This window comes from Martes martes (genome assembly GCF_963455335.1).
Source record: "Martes martes genome assembly, chromosome: 4".
Classification (NCBI taxonomy): domain Eukaryota; kingdom Metazoa; phylum Chordata; class Mammalia; order Carnivora; family Mustelidae; genus Martes; species Martes martes.
In genome coordinates this window covers 156,453,251-156,472,765 of record NC_137891.1, presented here as the reverse complement: position 1 = coordinate 156,472,765, position 19,515 = coordinate 156,453,251, and the positions used below count along the sequence as shown (strand labels likewise).

The 19,515-nt window shown below is 37.8% G+C and overlaps 1 protein-coding gene and 1 pseudogene across 2 annotated transcripts in view; both read right to left on the bottom strand.

The window, feature by feature from the left end:
* Positions 1-19,515, bottom strand: part of ZSWIM5 (zinc finger SWIM-type containing 5) — a gene marked incomplete at both ends in the record, with an annotated part of 216,933 nt that overhangs the window by 137,825 nt on the left and 59,593 nt on the right. The window lies entirely within an intron of this gene.
* LOC308340733 (large ribosomal subunit protein eL15-like) lies at positions 564-1,177 on the bottom strand (annotated as a pseudogene). Its single transcript has one exon. The product of its transcript is annotated as a large ribosomal subunit protein eL15-like (transcript).

Sequence of the window (19,515 nt, the reverse complement as noted above, 5' to 3'; positions counted from 1 at the left end):
TTTATGTATTTATTTGACAGACAGAGATCACAAGTAGGCAGAGAGGCAGGCAGAGAGAGAGGGAGAAGCAGGCTCCCTGCTGAGCAGAGAGCCTAATGTGGGGCTCGATCCCAGGACCCTGGGATCATGCCCCAAGCCGAAGGCAGAGGCTTTAACCCACTGAGCCACCCAGGTGACCCTCACTTACAGTCTTCAAACATTATTTTACTTTAACTTTAATAATTTGGCAATGCATTCATGGAACAATCTGCAGATAACTAATTTTTTATAAAGATTTTATTTATTTAACAGACAGAGATCACAAGTAGGCAGAGAGGCAGGCAGAGAGAGAGGGGGAAGCAAGCTCCAAGCTGAGCAGAGAACCTGATGTGGGGCTTGATCCCAGGACCCTGAAATCATGACCTGAGCTGAAGGCCGAGGCTTAACCCACTGAGGCACCCAGGCGCCCCCTGCAGATAACTTTTAAGAGACAAATTTTAAGAGACAAATTAAAGAACAGTTTTAAGCAGCCACAACTATCCTAAATTGTTTATTAGGTAAGGATTTTACAAACATTACTTATATTAGTGGTAACGGTGGAGCTGGAAAGTATTGTGTCTTCTCTTATGTCTCACAGTGAGAACCACCAGTAGTGTGGTGGAACTTGTGACCCTTTCCAAGGCCATGGCTCTTGCAGCCTACAGATGTCAGCCCTTGTATCTCCCTGTGCTTGTGGACTGGTCTGGTGATCCACTGGGTGTCAGGATTTTTCTGATAGTTTTATGGAATGGAGCAATGAGGATAACCTCAAAGAACTTGTATATGCAATCTACACAAACCCAGTAAAAATTTAAGACTCTCAGAGCCCCACAGTGGTGTCCAGCTCACTCCTCTACAACAGACTGAAGGCTTGGGGCAAACTTCAGCTGGTTAACACCATGATGGACAGGACTGCCATAGGTAGCACCCTTAGGAACTCGGCATTTGTGGTCATCTTGTCACACATGAATCCGACGTATGACATAACCTTGCTTGGCCTTATAACCCAGTCTGCATGCTCTATCAGGCTTGGTTGGGCAGGGGACCCTGTGGAGCACAGAAAGCTGGGGTACTATCAGCAGCACACCCTGAGAGGAAAGCACATTACACCGGATGGCTTCTTCCTCCACAGCTCCTGGATGTACTTGTAAGTGTCCATCTTGGCTTACCTTTGAGCTGATGGCTGCCAATGGATGGAAAGGAAAGAGCCTTTCTCCCAAGACTTTTAACTATGGAGAATAAACTGAGGGTTGCTGGAGGAGTGGTGGGTGGGGGATGGGTAATGGTTATTAAGGAGGGCACTTGTAATGAGCACTGGGTGTTATATGTAAGTGATGAATCAACTGAGTTCTACTACTGAAAAACATTGCATTGTAATTAACCTAACTAGAATTTAAATAAAAACCTGAAACATAAAAAATAAAAATTAAGAAATTAAAAACAAAACTAGCATATTATATAACAGTTCTGTCTCGGGGCGCCTGGGTGGCTCAGTGGGTTAAAGCCTCTGCCTTCGGCTTGGGTCATGATCCCAGGGTCCTGGGATTGAGCCCCGCAAAGGGCTCTCTGCTCAGCAGGGAGCCTGCTTCTCCCCCCACCCTCTGCCTGCCTCTCTGCCTACTTGTTGTGATCTCTGTCAAATAAATAAATAAAATCTTAAAAAAAAAAAACAACAGTTCTGTCTCAAATAGAGTCTCTTATAGAGAGCAAAAAAGAAAAAAATACCACATTACACTTCTTAAAGGGTATCTGTATACTCATGTTCATAGCAGTATTATTCATGATAACTAAAACATGGAAATGATCCACGAGTCCATCAAGCAAAAAATCACCAAGCAAAACGTAGATATACATACAATGGGATATTAACCAGTCTTTTTTTTTTTTTAAGATTTTATTTATTTATTTGACAGACAGAGATCACAAGTAGCCAGAGAGAGAGGAGAAAGCAGGCTCTCCACAGAGCAGAGAGCCCGATGCGGGGCTCTATCCCAGGACCCTGGGATCATGACCTGAGCCGAAGGCAGAGGCTTTAACCCATTGAGCCACCCAGGCGCCCCGATATTAACCAGTCTTAAGAAGGAATTAAAAGTCTGCAATATGCTACAAAATAGATGAAGCTTGAAAACATTGTGCTAAATAAAATAAACCAGTGACAAAAAGACAAATACTGTATGATTTCACTAATAGGAATACTAAAAGTACTCAAAATCAGAGACAGAAAATAAAACTGTGTGGGGGTGCCTGGGTGGCTCAGTCAGTTAAGTGTCTGCCTTCGGCTCAGATCGTGTTCTCAGAGTCCCAGGATTAAGACGGAAGTTGGGCTCCCTACTCAGCAGAGTCCCCTGCCCCCCTTTCCCTCTGCTTCTCCCCCTTCTCTCTCTCTCTCTCTATCCGTCTCTCAAATAGATAAATAAAATCTTAAAAAAAAAAAAAGAAAGAAAGAAAGAAAAAAGTGTGGCTCAGTCAATTAAGCAGCTGCCTTCAGCTTGGGCCATGGTCCCAGAGTCCTGGGATTGAGCCCCAAGTTGGGCTCCCTGCTCAGCAGAGAGCCCGCTTCTCCCTCTCCCCCTCTACCTGCCTCTCTGCCTACTTGTGCTCTCTCTCTATTAAATAAATAAATAAAATCTTTAAAAAAAAAAAAAGAAAAAAGAAAAGAAAACTCGTTGCTAAGAGCTAGAAAGATGGGTGGAAATGGGGGACTTTGTTTAATGGGTATAGGGTTTCAGTTTTACAAGTTGAAAAGATTTATGGACATGTATGGTAGTAGCAGTTACACAACATTATGGATGTATTTAATACCAATGAACTGTATACTTAAAAATAATTCCATGGTAAATTTCATGTTATGTGTATTTTACCACAACAAAAATTTTTAAAATAAAAAAAGGAAGGAGAAATTAACACAGTCATGGATAAACAAAAACAGAACTCACTGCTAGCAAATCTGTTCTATAAGACTAATAAAGGGAGTCCTTCAAACTAAAATGAAAGGACACTAGATATTAATTCAAATGAACCAAAGAAAAAGAGCACTGATAAAGGTAACTATATAGGTAAATACAAAAGGCAGTATAAATGGATTTTTGCTTATATCCTGTATTGTTAAGACGGCAAGACTACCTAAATTGATCTATATATTCACTGTAATACTTTTCAAAATCCTGGCTATCATTTTTGGAGAAACTAACAAGCTGATCCTAAAATTCATATAGAAATGCAAAGCAACCCCAATAGCCAAAACAATCTTGAAAACTAACAAAATTAGAAAAGTCACACTTCTCAAATTTCAAAATTTACTATATAGCTATAGTAATCAAGACAGTATGATACTGACATAAAGAGAGAATGTATAAATATATAAAGGCATATACATAAATGGCACAGAATTGAGAACATAGAAATCAACTCCTTACATTTATGGTAAACTGATCTTCAACAAGGATGCCAAGACCATTCAATGTGGAAAAAAAGCATCTTTTTCTACAAATGATACTGGGAATACAGGATATTCACATGCAAAAGAATAAAGTTATAAACTACATCCTCATGCCATACACAAAAATTAACTCAAAATGGACCATAGACTTAAATGCAAGAGCTAAAACTATACCAACTCTTAAAGGAAAACAAGAGTCTCTGTGACCCTGGGTTAGGCAATAATATTTTAGATATAACACCAAGAGCAAAAACAATGAAAGAAAAAAAAATAAGTAAATGGACTTCATCAAAATCAAAACCCTTTTGGCTTCAAAGGATACCACTGAGAAAGTGAAAAGACAAGGCTCAGAATGGAAGAATTTTTTGTAAATCATTTATCTGATAGGAAAATGTACCAAGAATATGTGAAGAACTTTTACAGCTCAACAGTAAAAAGGCAAGGGCTGGGCAACTCCATCGGTTAATGTCCTACTCTTGATTTTGTCTCAGGTCATGATCTCAGACCCTGCTTAGGCTCCATGCTGGGTGTAGACTGCTTGAGATTCTATCTCTCCTCTTCGTGGCCCTTTCCCTGCTTGTGCTGTCTCTCTCTCTCTCTCTAAAATAAATAAAATCTTAAAAAAAAAAAAAAAAGACAAGTCAATGTTAAAAATGAGCATAAGATTTGAATAGACATTATCAGATATTTGTGTATCTTCTTTGGAGAAATAAGCACATGGAAAGATGCTGAACATCATTAGTCACTAGAAAAATGGAAATCAAAATCACAGTAAGAGACCACTTCACACCCAGTAGGATAACTAATTTTTTTCTAGGATGACTAATATTAAAAGACAGACAATAATGAGTATTGACAAGGATGGGGAGAAACTGGAACTTCATACAATGCTGATGGAAATCTAAAATGCTGTAGTTGCTTCTAAAAATAGGCAACTTCTGAAAATGTTAAGCACAGAATTACCATATTCACCCAGCAATTCTACTCCTAGGTATCCACCCAAGAGAAATGAAAACACATGTCCACATGAAAACTTACATACAAGTGTTCACAGCATTATCATTCATAAAAGTCAAGAAATGGCTATAAGCTAAATGTCCATCAACTGATGAGTGAATAAACAAATGTGATCTATTCATACAATGGAATATTATTTGACACAAAAAAGGAATAAAGTACTGCTATAACATGAATGAACCTTGAAAACACTGTGCAAAGAAAAAGTCCATCACAGAAGACTACACAGACTGTATCACTCCGTAAACATCACATGTCTAGAAAAGAAAATGCATAGAGACAGAAATTAGATTAGTGGTTGCCAGTGGGGGAATACTGAGAGTAATTGCTAATAGGCACTGGGTTTCATTTTTGAGAGACGAAATTCTAAAATTAGTGATGACGGTTGTATACCTTTGTGAATACACTAAAACCCAATAAATTATACATTTTATTTATTTTTTAAAGATTTTATTTATTTATTTGACAGACAGAGATCATAAATAGGCAGAGAGGCAGGCAGTATACATTTTAAAAAGGTAAATTTGGGCACCTGGGTGGCTCAGTGGGTTAAAGCCTCTGCCTTCAGTTCAGGTCATGATCCCAAGGTCCTGGGATCAAGCCCCACATCGGGCTCTCTGCTCAGCAGGGAGCCTGCCTCCCTCTCTCTCTCTGTCTGCCTCTCTGCCTACTTGTGATCTCTGTCTGTCAAATAAATAAATAAAATCTTTAAAAAAATAAAAATAAAAAGGTGAATTTTATGGTATCTCAATTATATCTCAAAAAAGCTGTTATTTTTACTGAGAGAATCTTAACAAGAGTCAAAGACATAAAGAAATATTATATACAGAAGAGTAAAGATAAAAATGACAGCAGCTTTCTTGACAGAAACTATGCATGCCAGAAAAGAATGGAGAAACATCTTTAGAGTACTGAAATTGGGCGGGGCTGTCAACTTGGATTCTACACCCAACAAAAAATATCTTTCACAATTAAGAGTGAGGGGCGCCTGGTGGCTCAGTTGGTTGAGCACCCAATTCTTAATTTTGGCTCAAGTCATGATCTCAGATTATGGATTAAGTTCTGCATCAGGCTCCACACTGAGCACGGAGCCTGCTTGGGATTCTCTCTTTCTCCCTCTCCTTCTCCCCACTCATGCATTCTCTCTCTAAAGACTAAATAAAAATCTTTAAAAATAAATAAATAAAAGTGAAATACTTTCACACACCCTTAAAAATGCTGAAAGAATTCAGCAGCAGCAGAAATTTTAAATGAACTCCTTCAGGCAGAAGGAAAATTATAGCAGATGGAAATCTGCATTTACACACACACGAAAAAAAAGTGCATTGGAAACTGTAACAATGCAGATAAATTTATTTATTTATTTATCTATCTATTTATTTATTTATTTTTAGGGTGATAAGATACTTTACATTTTTTTATTTTTATTTTTTCAGTGTTTCAAGATTTATTTATGCACCACACCCAGTGTTCCATGCTATATGTGCCCTCCTTAATACCCACCACCAGGCTCACCTATCCCCCCAGCCCTCTCCCTTCCAAAACCCTCAGTTTGTTTCTCAGAGTCCACAGTCTCTCATGGTTCATCTCCCCCTCCTATTTCCCCCAATCTCACTATTCTTTCCTTCTCCTAATGCCCTCCATGTTATTTCTTATGCTCCATAAGTAAGTAAAACCATATGATAATTGACTTTCTCTGCTTGACTTATTTCACTCAGTATAATCTCTTCCTTCATTTTTTATTTTAATCTCCTGAAAATAGGGGCACCTGGGTGGTTCAGTCAGTTAAGCATCTGCCTTTGGCTCAGGTCATGATCCCAGGGATCCCATGATCCCAGAAAATATAATTGACTATTCAAAGTAAAAACAACAGCAGTATTACTTATACATATTCTATAAAATTTATATCACATGTAAAATGCAAGAAAACAATAGTGCAAAGGCTGGTAGGGAATAAATGGAAGTATATTTCTTTTAAAGATTTAATTTATTTATTTGAGAGAGAGAGCAAGCACGAGTGGGGGAGGGATAGAGGGAGAGGAAGAAGCAGACTCCCTGCTAAGCAGAGAGCCTAAGGACACTTAGGCACCCAGAGATTGACCTGAGCCAAAGGCATAAACTTAATAGACCAAAACACCCAGGCACCCCAGAAATGGAAGTGTATTGTGGAAAGGTTATACAAGTGAAGTAGCATAATATCACTTGAAAGTAGATTGTGTTAAATTAAAGATATGACCAGATGTTGGCAAACTATAATTTGCAGGCCAAATCTGGCCTCCTCTCCATTTTCATAAATAAAGTTTTATTGGAGGGACACCTGGGTAGCTCAGTTGGTTAAGTGTCTGCCTTCAGCTCAGGTCATGATCCCAGCGTCCTGGGATCAAGTCCCACATTGGGCTTCTTGCTCAGAGAGGAGCCTGTTTCTCATGTGCCTGCTCTGCCTGCCGCTCCCCCTGCTTGTGCTCTCTCTCTCTGACAAACAAATAAATAAAATCTGAAAAAATAAACAAATAGGGCACCTGAGTGGCTCAGTTGGTTGAGCGACTGCCTTCAGCTCAGGTCATGATCCCAGACTTCCAGGATCGAGTCCCGCATCAGGCTCCCAGCTCCTTGGGGAGTCTGCTTCTCCCTCTGACCTTCTCCTCTCTCATGCTCTCTCTCACTCATTCTCTCTCAAATAAATAAACAAAATCTTTAATAAATAAATAAATAAATAAATAAATAAAGTTATGGGGTGCCTGGGTGGTTCAGTGGGTTAAGCCTCTTCCTTCAGCTCAGATCATGATCTCAGGGTCCTGGGATCGAGCTCTGCATCGGGCTTTCTGCTCAGCAGGGAGCCTGCTTCCCCCTCTCTCTCTCTGTGCCTGTCCCTCTGTCTACTTGTGATCTCTGTCAAATAAATAAATAAAATCTTTAAAATAAAATAAAGTTTTACTGGAACAAAGCCAGAGTCATTCATTTACATATTGTGTCTAGCTGTTTTTGTACGACAATGGCAGAGTCGAATAGTTATGACAAAGATAGTATAGTGCAACAAATCTAAAATATTTACTATATGGGTCTTTATGGAAAAAGTTTGCTGGTCTCTCATGTATACTATAAACCCTCAGACAGGCACACAAGGAATTATAGCTCATAAACCAAAAAAGGAGATAAAATGGAAACATAAAAGATATTTAATCCAAAAAGAAGGCAGAAAAGTAAGAAAAAGAGAATAAATAATAGATGGGACAAATAGAAAACAAATAGTACTTGGTAGATTTGATCACAACTATTTCAATAATCTTGAATAAATGGTCTAAATACCCTACTAAATAGGCAAAGATTATCAGGTTGGCTAAGAAAGTAAGACCCAACCATATGCTGCCTTTAAGAAATCCACAAAAAAATATAGACAGAAATAGGTTAAAACAAAATGATAGGGATTCTGGAGCTGTAAGCACAGTTCACTCTATCACTCCTATTGAATGCAACTACAAAACTTTGGACAGAATGCTAGGAGTAGTATTTGAGGACTCTGAAAAGTCCTTATTAGCAGGTGGATAGGGAAAGACCCGAATTCCATCATATCTGGGTTTTCCCTCCCTCTAGGATCCTAAAGCCTGAATTTAATACATCAAAAAAATCTAGACGTGAAAAATGGGGTACACCTAGAGACAGCTTGAAGAGAAGCCCCTTTTCTGGCTCAGAGCAGGAAAGGGAACTCCTAATACTCAAGAAGTGTGAAAATCCCCCATGTTTTCTTTCTTTCCTCCATTCTCTCATACCCAGACCCCCAGGCAATCCTATAGTGGCAGTACTGAAGGGAACAGCAGCAGTAAGTGGTAATAAGCAGTGGTGATAAGAATCATCAAAGCTGGGGCACCTTGGTGGCTCAGTCAAGTAATAAGTGTCTGCTTTCAGCTCAGATCTGCTTTCAGATCTTGGGGTCCTGGGATGGAGCCCTGTGTTGGGCTCCCTGCTCAATGGGAAGTCTGTTTCTCCTTCTCCCTCCGCCCCTCCCCCCAAACTTGTACGCTCTCTCTCTCTCCCCCCCAAATAAATAAATAAAAACCTTTTAAAAGGAAAAAAAGTTAAAACTTATCGAACCTTAAGCACACACTTACAGACTATACATGGTGCCATTTGCAGTCTAGAGAAATGTAAACAAATGTAAAGATATGGTATTACATCATAACTGCATAAAATTAACTGTAGTGCATATGTGCTACTGTAATAATTTCATAGCCACCTCCTGTTGCTTTTGTGGTGAGCTCAGGTGTTGCAAGCACCTACATAAAACAACATGTGACAGTTTGTTTCTCTAGTAAATTGCATGTATTGCAGTAAAAAGTGATTTCTTGTGGTTCTCAACATATTTTTCATTGTGTTTAGTGCAATATCATAAAACTTGAGTTAACACTAGTGATGCTGGAAGTGCTACCAAGAAGCAGAGAAAAGTCATGACATTTTAAGAAAAAGTTGAATTGCTTGATATGTACATAGACTGAGGCCAGCAGCTGCGGTTATCTTTCACTTCAAGGTAAATGAATCCAGTGTAAGGACCATGGTAGAAAAAAGAAAAGGAAATTCATGAAGCTGTTGCTGCAGCTATACCAGCAGGTATGAAAACATTGCACTTCTTGCAAAATACCTTTTTATCTCCTACTGAAAATGCAGCTTATATGTGAGTGCAGGACTGCTATAAGAAAGGCATACCTACTGTCTCTAACATGATTCCAGAAAAGTGAAGTTGTTATAGGACAACTTAAAGCAAAAGGAAAGTGAAGGATCTAAACCTGGAGAATTTATTGTCAGCAAAGGATGGTTTGATTTTAGAAAGAGGTTTTACCTAAAAAATGTCAAGATAGCAGAAGCAGTAGCAAGTTCCCAGACACCACTAAAATAATCAAAAAGGAGAAAAGATATCTGCCTGAAAAGGTTTTTAATGCAGACAACATGCCTTTTTGGGGGAAAAAAAATGCCACAAAGGACATTTATAAGTTAGAAAGAGAAGTAAGCACCAGGATTTAAGGCAGGAAGAGATAAGCTAACTCTACCATTTTGCACAAATGCAGTTGGGTTTATGATCAGAACTGCCCTTATCTATAAAGTCGCTAAGCCCTGGGCCTTGGAGTTGGAAAAGATAAACACCAGCTGCCAGTCTTTTGGTTATTCAACAAGAAGGCAAGACAAGAAGAACCCTTTTTCTGGACTGGTTGCATCAATATTTTATCCCTTAAGTCAAGAAGTCCCTTACTAGTAAGGGACTGCCTTTTAAAGTTCTTCTGATATGGGACAATGCCCATGGTCAACCAAAACCCCATGAGTTCAACACCAAAGGCATCAAAGTAGTCTACTTGTCCCCAAATACAACGTCTCTAATACAGCCTCTGGATCAGGGGTCATAAGGACCTTTAAGACTCGTATTGCATAGTATCCTATAGACAAGATTGTCAACACGAAGGAAGAGAACCCCAACAGAAAGAACATCATGAAAGTGTGGAAGCATTACACCACTGAAAACGCCGTTGTTATTATAGGAAAAGCCATGAAAGGCATCAAGCCCAAAACAATAAATTCTTGCTGGAGAAAACTATGTCCAGATCTTGTGCATGACTTCACAGAATTTACAACAGGGCCAATCAACGAAATCACGGATATGGCAAAAAAGAAAAGGTTGGGGTGGGGGGGCATGTGAACAGTTTCAAAATATGTTTCTTGGAGAAATTCAAGAGCTATGTGACACCACACAAGAGGAATTAACAAAAGGTAGTGCTACTGAACCGGTGCCAGACAATGAGGAAGAAGATGTAGAAGAAGCAGTTCCAGAAAATAAACTGAAGTTAGACAATTTGGCTGAAGGGCCAGCTTTGATTTCATTTATGTCATGGACCCTTGTAGGATACAAGCACTGAAATAAAGCAAATGGTGGAAAAAGGAGTCGTACTATATAGAAACATTTTTAGAAAAATGAAAAAGCAAAAAAGTCAGACAGAAATTACGATGTATTTTTATAAAGTTATACCAAGTGTCATACCTCTCCTGCCCCCCCCGACCTCCTCCACCTCTTCTGCCTCTGCCACCCCTGAGACAACAAGACCAATGCTTCCTCCTCTTTCTCCTCAGCCTACTCAACATGAAGATGAAAATAAAGGCCTTTATGATGATCCACTATTCCAGTTAATGAATAGTAAATAATCATCATGCTATACAATAGATAAACTTATTTGTTGTGTATGTGTGTTTCTTTGTGTGAACATCTGCTAACTGTACAGAAAGAACTGTATGAGGGGCGCCTGTGTGCCTCAGTCATTAGGCGTCTGCCTTCACTCAGGTCAGGATCCCAGGGTCCTGGGATCGAGCCCCGCATCAGGCTCCCTGCGCCTCGGGAAGCCTGTTTCTCCCTCTCCCACTCGCCCTGCTGTGTTCCTTCTCTCGCTGTGTCTCTCTCTGTCAAATGAATAAATAAAATCTTAAAAAAAAAAAAAAAAGAAGGAACTGTATGAGATCGTTTTGTGTTAGCAGCAAGGCCTAAGTAGTCATCACACGGAACAATCGTCATGTACAAGACTTGTATGGAAATAGCCTATCCTTACACAAGCATAAGGTGAGTGATATTTAATAAAAAATTAATAATGCGTTGGTTTTCTTACTGTTTTAAAACTTTACTTTCAAGATCAACATACAGTATAAAACATGTCCCTCCACCCCTTCCAAATTGGGGAAACTGTACCACCTATCATCACAGGTAACTGTTTTTGTTTTTTTTTTTTAAGATTTTATTTATTTATTTGACAGAGAGATCACAAGTAGGCAGAGCAGCAGGCAGAGAGAGAGGGGAAGCAGGCTCCCTGCTGAGCAGAAAGCTCGATGCAGAGCTCGATCCCAGAACCCTGAGACCATGACCTGAGCCGAAGGCAGACGCTTAACCCAGAGTCACCCAGGCGACCCTGGTAACTGGCTTTTTAAAAAAATGTAACAATGGGGCACCTGGATGGCTCAGTCCTAATATAGGATATAATACACATACAAAATATATGTTAATCAGCTATTTATATTATCAGTAAGGCCTGCAGTCAACAGTAGGCTATTAGTAGTTAAGTTTTAGAAAAGTCAAAAGTTATAAGTAGATTTTTGACTGTGCAGAGGTTGGTGGTACCCCTAACCCTCAGGTTGTTGAAAGATCAACTGTAATTGTCAAATCACTATGTTGTATACCTGAAACTAATAATATACTATTATATGGCAACTATACTTCAACTAAAAATGAAAAGAAAAAAAAAAGATAATGGGAAAATCTCCAAACTTTTGAAGAACTTGAAAACAGAACAATAGAGAAAGATCATTCAAGCTAAAAGCTGGCTCTCTAGAAAATTAATAAAAAAGATAAATCTCTACCAAGATTGGCAGAGAAAAAGAGAAGACACAAATTACCAATTTTAGGAATGAAAGGTGTAATACCACTGCAGACCATGTAGACATTAAAAGGATTATGAAGAATGATTAGAAATAAATCTACACACACAAATCCAACAAACCGGATTAAATGAATCTCTCAAAAACTCAAACTACTAAAACTCACCAGACATTAAAATAGGTAATCAAATAGTTCCATATTTATTAAAGAAATTAAATGTGCAGTTAAAAATTCTTCTGGGGGCACCTGGGTGGATCAGTCAGTTAAGCAGCTGACTAGATTTCAGCTCAGGTGATGGTCTCACAATTCTGAGAACAAGCCCCAAGACAGGCCCTGTGCTGAGCATGGAGACTGCCTAAGATTCTCCCTCTCTCTCCCTCTGCCCCCTACTCCCCACCCCCCCCCAAAAATAAATAAATAAAATCCTTCTGAAAAATGAATCTCCCAAGAACAGATGGTTTCACAGGCAAAATCTTCCAAACATTTAAAGAAAAAAATACCAGTTTTATATAATTTCTTCCAGAAAACAGAAGTAGAAGAAACCGTTCCAAGTCCTTGTTATGAGGCCAGCACTCCCCTGGTACTAAAACCAGACAAAATCAGATAAACAAAACAAGGAAAGATAAGGGAAAGAAGGAGAGAAGAAAACAAGAGACCAATATTCCTCATGATCACAAACACAAGAATTCTCATCAAAGTGTCTGCATATTGAATCCAGAATAACACACGATAACAAAGTTGGCTTTGTCCTACAAATGTGAAGCTGGCTCAATATTTGAAAATCAATCTATATAATCTACCATATTAATGATCTAGATTTTAAAATATAATCCTATGAACAGATACAGAAAAAAACATCTTGACAAAACATTAACATCCATTTGTGATTAAAAAAAATAATAAGTTAAAAAGAAACTCTTAGGACTCAAGAGTTTGAGTGGCTCAGCTGGTTAAGAATCTGCCTTTAGGAGCGCCTGGGTGGCTCAGTTGTTAAGCGTCTGCCTTCAGCTAGGGTCATGATCCCAGGGTCCTGGGATGGAGCCCCGCATGACATCGGGCTCCATGTTTGACAGGAACCCTGCTTCTCTCTTTCCCACTCCCTCTGCTTGTATTCCCTCTCTTGCTGTCTCTCTCTCTCTCTCTCTCTGTCAAATAGATAAATAAAATCTTTAAAAAAAAAAAAAAAAGAAAAGAAGAAGTACTCTGCCTTCAGCTCAGGTCATGATCCCCGGGTCCTGGAATTGAATCCCACTCAGGCTCCTTGCTCAGTGAGTAGCCTGCTTCTCTCTCTGCCTGCCGCTGCCCCTGCTTGTGCTCTCTCTCTCTGACAAATAAATAAATAAAATCTTTTTTAAAAATGGGAAAGAAAAGTTAAAAAAAATACTCTTAGCAAACTAGGAATAGAAGGAAATTTCCTCAACCTGATAAAGGGTATTATCTACAGAAACTCTCCAGCCAACATCATCCTAACTGATCAAGGATTCAATGCCTTCCTTCTAAGACCCAGAATAAAGCAAGAATATATACTTTCACCACTCCTATTCAGTATCATACTGGAAATCTTAGCTGGTGCCACATGGCAAGAAAATGTAATATAAAGCCTACATATTGAAAAGGAAGAAATACAATTATCACTTTTCATTCAAAGATTACATGACTGTCTATACAGAAAGTCCCAAGGAATTTACAAAAATCTCCTAGAACTAATAACTGCATTTAGCAAGGAGTTGGTTACAGGTGAACATACAAAATTAAATATTTCCTTATACTAGCAATGTATAAATGGAAACTGAAATTTTTAAAAATAACCAATTATAAAAACTTCAAAAAAGGTAAAATATGTAAATATGAGCCTAACAAAACATATACAGGATCTATATGCTGGAAACTACAAAACAGTGATGAAAGAAATTCAAAAAGACCTAAATAGAGATACCTATGCTGTTCATAGACAGAAGACTCAACATAGAAAACATTTCAATTTTCCCAAAATTGATATATAGGTTTAATATAATACCAGCCAAATTCAGCAGAATTTTTTTTTAATTTAGACAATCCAATTCTAAAAGGAACCGGAACAGCTAAAATAATTCTGAAAGATAATAAAGTTAGAAAAATCAAACTAACTGATTTGAAGACTTACTATAGTGTCTGGGTGGCTCAGTCAGTTAAGTGTCTGCTTCAGCTCAGGTCCTGATCCCAGGGTCTTGGGACTGAGTCCCAAATCAGCCTCCTTACTCAGTGGAGAATCTGCTTCTCCCTCTCCCTCTGCCCTTCCCCTCTGCTCATGTGCGTGCACTCTTTCTTTCCCCCTCTCTAATAAATAGATAAAACCTTAAAAAAAAAAAGACTTACTATAAATACAGTAATCAAGACAGCAAGGTAATGGGATAAACACATAAATCAATGAAACAGAACAGAGAATCTGGAAATAGATCCACGCAAATACAGTCAATTGATTTTTGACAAATATGCGAAAGGAATTCAATGAAATAAGAATAGTATTTTCAACATACAGGGTTAGATACTGAACATCTATATGAAAGAAAAAAAAAGAATATTGACCTAAACTTCACCTTTTTTACAAAAAATAATTCAAAATGGATTATAGACTAAATGTAAAATGTGAAAGTATAAAATTTTTAGAATAAAACATTAAAAATCTTTGTGACCTGGGGTTACAGAGAGTTTTTAGACATGTCACCAAAAGCACAATACATAAAAGAAACTGATAAGTTGGATTTCATTAATGTTAAAAAAATCTTTGTTCTACCAAAGATGTCACTAAAAAGATGCAAAAACAAGACACAGAGTGGGAGAAAATATTTGCAAAACACATATCTAACAAAGGACCTACATCCAGAATACATAATGAACTCTCAAAACCACAATGAGAAAAAAAAAAAAAAACCACAATGAGAAAACAACTCAATTCAAAAATAGGCAAAAGATTTGGATACCTCTCTAAGAAAATATGCAAATAGCAAGTAACCACATGTAAAGATGCTGACATTATTAGCCCTTAGGGAAATACAAATTAAAACTATGATGAGATATTACCACATACTAATGAGAATGGATAAAATTTAAAAATATTAACAATACTAAGTGCTGGTGAGGATACAAAACAAGTGGGACTTTCATGTGTTGATGTTGGGAGTGCCAAATGGTACAGGCACTCTGGAAAAGTATTTCTCAGTTTCTTACAAAGCTAAACATATACTTAATGTATTACTGAGCAATCCTCCTCCTGGGATTTCTCCCTAGGGAAATGAAAACCTGGTTATCACTGTTTATAACAGTTCTGCTCATAATTGCCAAAAACAATGCAAACTGGAAATAACCTAAATGTCCTTTAACAGGCAAATGGATAAACAAATTGTGGTACATCCACACAAAGGATACTACTCAGCAATAAGAAGAAACAAACAATAGATACATGTAACATTTCAGAGAAAATACCAAAGGCATTATGTTGAGTAAAAGAAGCCAGTCAAGAAAGGTTACACACCACATGATATTCTCAAAAAGACAAAACTATAATGATGGAGAACAGCAATTCGAGGTGACTTCTAAGTTGTGATTATACAAGGGATAACATAAAGGATGCTTTGGAGGTGATGGAATTATTCTGTATCTTGATTACAGTACCAGTTACACAAATCTATTTACATGTTAAAATTCATAGAACTGTACATCACAAGAAAAACAGCCAACTTTTTTACTGTGATATTTTCTAAAAACATTTTTAAGTTAAGGGGAAAAAGATAAGAGGAAAAATAAGTAAAAGAGACTAAGAAGTAGGTGCAGTGAGGTAAGAGAAAAAGTAAGAGAACATCATATCCTGGAAACCTTGTGAAGAAAATAAATCAAGGATGAGGGAGTGATCAAATACTACTACTGATAGCAGTTATCAGTACCACTGACAGTGCAATTAGACAAGGACTAAGAAATGACAATTAGCAATGTGGAGGTCATTGGTGACTTTGGTGAGGACAGATCGGGAATAGTATAGTCAACACTGGCTGAAATGGGTTTAAGAGAAAATAGGAGGAGAGAAATTGGGAGTTAACAAGTAGAGAAAGCTCTTAAAGCTTTGCTACACATAATAAAGAAATAGAACAATAGCTGACAGAAGTTAACAGAGTTTAAAAAAGATTTTTTTTAAGAGGCAAGAGATAAAAGTATGTTTATCTGATAATGCGAATATCCAACAAAGAATGAAGTCGATGGTGCAGTCCAAATTATTCTGCATACAGCTTTTCTTTTTTTTTTTAATTAACATATAATGTATTGTTTGCCCCAGGGGTACAGGTCTGTAAATCATCAGGCTTACACATTTCACAGCACTCACCATAGCACATACCCTCCCCAATGTCCATAACCTAGCCACCCTATCCCTACCCCCCAATCCCCAGCTACCCTCAGTCTATTTCATGAGATTAGGAGTCTCTTATTGTTTGTCTCCCTCCCGATCTCATCTTGTTTCATTTTTTCCTTCCCTACCCCCAAACCACCCCCCCCCGCCTCTCAAATTCCTCCTACCAGAGAGATCACGATAATTGTCTTTCTCTGATTGACTTATTTCACTCAGCATAATACCCTCTAGTTCCACCCACGTCATTGAAAATGGCAATATTTCATTTCTTTTGATGGCTGCATGGTAGTCCATTGGCATACAGCTTTTCTAATAAGCACTTACACTATTAATTTTGTACACACACACACACACACACACCCCATATAGTAACCAAAAAGTCTGGAAACACAGGCAAATATACCTGTCATCAAGGACTTCTTCGATTTTTTTTTTAAAGATTTTGTTCATTTATTTGACAGAGAGAGAAATCACAAGTAGGCAGAGAGGCAGGCAGAGAGAGAGGGGGAAGCAGGCTTCCTGCTGAGCAGAGAGTTTGACCTCCAGGACCTTGAGATCATGACTTGAGCTGAAGGCAGAGGCTTTAACCCACTGAACCACCCAGGCGACCCAAGGACTTCTTCGATTTTAAATATACATAAAAATATCTATTTCCAGACTTCATGGGCATTATATACACACAACTGCAAATATACATATTCATACTGACTATAAGCTCCCTAAGAACAGCTATTATGTCTTACTTATCTCCATAGTCCTTGTAGCTAGGGGAGTATATGGAACAGTCAGAATTCAATTAAAAATATTTGCTAAATGGATAAAGTATGTAGTAAGTCAGTCAGACTTTAAAAAAAAAAAAAAAGGATTTAGCTCTACTGGCCAGCCCTATTATAAATCAACTTACTTTCTCTTGAATATCTGATATAGCACAAATTAATTCCTTGATTTCCCTGTCCACTCCTGACCCACAATATGATCATCTTTGGTCCTACATCACCCAGTTTCTGGTATTAACGATCAACCTTGCTGAATTGTTTGTTCTGAGTTTCCACTACTGTAATATAGAGTCCTTGGGCATAAATGAAAAGTTTTGGATAAGACGGTGTCTTTTTTAATTAATAAAGGTTTTATTATCTTTAATAAAAAAAGATGAACATTATCAACTTCAGGAAGAGTTAAATATACCTAAAACCCTAAATTCTGTGAGAAATCCTAATTCAAAACATGGCTGGGGCGCCTGGGTGGCTCAGTGGGTTAAAGCCTCTGCCTTCAGGTCAAGTCATGATCTCAGGGTCCTGGGATCGAGTCCCGCATCGGGCTCTCTGCTCAGCGGGGAGCCTGCTTCCCTTCCTCTCTCTCTGCCTGCCTCTCTGCCTACTTGTGATTTCTGTCTGTCAAATAAATAAATAAAATCTTTAAAAAATTTTTAAAAAATAGCTAAACTTTTTATGTAGATACCAGCCAGTTTAGATGAAATGTCATATTGAAGAAATAATTTTCCTATATAAAGCCCACTCCAATTACTACAAAGAAAAGAGGAAAAAAAATATATATATATATTGCAACTTGCCAGCTTCACTACTAAATGTACAATTACCATCATAGGAAAGGTCCCTGCTTTGCAGAACTCTACGTGCATTCAAAATAGTTCTAAGAAAGGCCTCTAATCTGTTCCATTGTTAGTCAAGTGGTTTATACATGCAGAAAAAGAGAAAAGAAAATCAGTTAGATGTATATAATACGGAAAGAAAAAAATGGGGACAGAAAAAATCACCTTAACAACTCTTACTTTTCTCCTTTCCAAAAATCCCTTCTTATTATTACCCTTTTCTCATTCCTCCCTCCCAAAAGGGAGAGGGGGACCAGGACCCTTGCCAAACCCCACAAAAACCCTTAGGCCTCTCTCAGGCATGCAAATGTAATTTTCTACCCAGACAACACACTCCCTTTTTAATGAACTCCAAAAACAATCTGTGAATGCCCACAGAAGAGAAAAGAGGAAAATTGCAATGAAAGAAAATACAAACAGAGAGATGTGGGGGAGGGTCAAGATGGATATGGCAAGTCCAGAGTTTAAATAGACATAAAAGATAATGAAGGTGAAGGGACTGTAATCAAACAAAATGGTCTGCAGGCTGTCATTTCATACAAATTAGAGTCAGAGAAATATATGAATATTCACTTGAATAAAAAATCATTCATTATAGGAATAGTCCTTCAAGTAAAAAGATCTCTGTCAAGGCCTAATGTGATGTCACTCTTTGTTCCATTTTATAATTTAAAAACAAAAACAAAAAAAATTGTATATAAACAAAAAAGAGAAAAAATAATTTTACATATGTACCCACCTCTGAAACAGTCAAGAGCAGGAGCAAGTTTCTTCATGATATAACCAAATACTATGTCAAAATTAGATATTCAAAGAATGTTAATAAATGACAAGAGACACTTCAGTCAGTCACATGATTCAGGATCCCTCCAGATGCACATTATGATTCAGCTTTGAACAGTAAACAGAGTAGGCCACAGGGTAGGGTGGGAAGACTTGAAGAAAAACACAATGCAGGAAAGGTCGTCAAAATGAAAACTGTCTTCTTGCCTTGCAATTTGAAGAGAAGTTTTATTGAAAAAAAAAAAAACAGCTTTAAACCAATTTGGCCGAAATAATTACAACATTTTACAATCCAACCTCTTAATGATGAATAGAATTCTTCTCCCTGCTTAAGGATCAAATTGCTTGGGCTCTACACTTGTCTGGCACCATGCTGTGGGCTATTTCCTTTAATATATAACCAATCAAAGATGTATTCAGGCTTTTGTGAGATCCAAAGCTTTGGTAACTGCATATTCTAGAGCATATGAAGTTTCTCTAAAAGGAGCAGACAAAGCTACATACAGTGATAGCCTCCCTTGGACAGCTAATGTTCAGTGGCCCCTCCTTTCTCAAAGGTAGACACTGAAACCTTTTATGATACACCACTTTTTTAGACACTTTTTTAATACTTATAATACTTGTTCTATAATATTTATATTAACTTTTTCTCCTGTCACTTTGTATCAGCATACCACAAAATCACAGCTGCTTAGAAGAGTGACAAAAACAAACCAACTCTTCAAAATACCTAAGCGTTAAAAACGCAGTTATCTATAAGTACTAACTGAAAGATAATAATACTACCTTATCAGACTTAATGATAAATGCCATCAACTGAATATACAATTTAGCATAGATCTTTATGGGGTAACTATGTCAACATATGGTAT